Here is a 334-nt window from a genome sequence, read left to right as displayed (position 1 = left end):
GCACTCCCTTATAAAATTCTTAGATTAATTTTTTCCCTTTCCCCAGCATTTCTAGAAAACATCAAAAAGGCTCACTTCGGCCAAAAGTTTTCATTCATCTGGGTCACTCGGGATTAACCTAAAAACAGTATGGCTTCTAGAAATCAAGTTATGCTTTTATTATATGCATAGGATGAAATGAGAAACATAACATATATTTACTTAAAACATAAATGCAAAAATATGAAAATAAACTAGATAAAACCTAAAGCAGGGATTTATAAATTCATCTTTAAAAAGATTTACAACTAAGGATTTCCCTTTCGGGAAGTCCCTAAAGTTCTAAAATAAACTT

Source organism: Olea europaea, unplaced genomic scaffold (assembly GCF_002742605.1).
Source record: "Olea europaea var. sylvestris unplaced genomic scaffold, O_europaea_v1 scaffold293, whole genome shotgun sequence".
Taxonomy (NCBI): Eukaryota; Viridiplantae; Streptophyta; class Magnoliopsida; order Lamiales; family Oleaceae; genus Olea; species Olea europaea.
The sequence above is the reverse complement of the archived record's forward strand: the minus strand, read 5'-3'. Positions refer to the sequence as shown.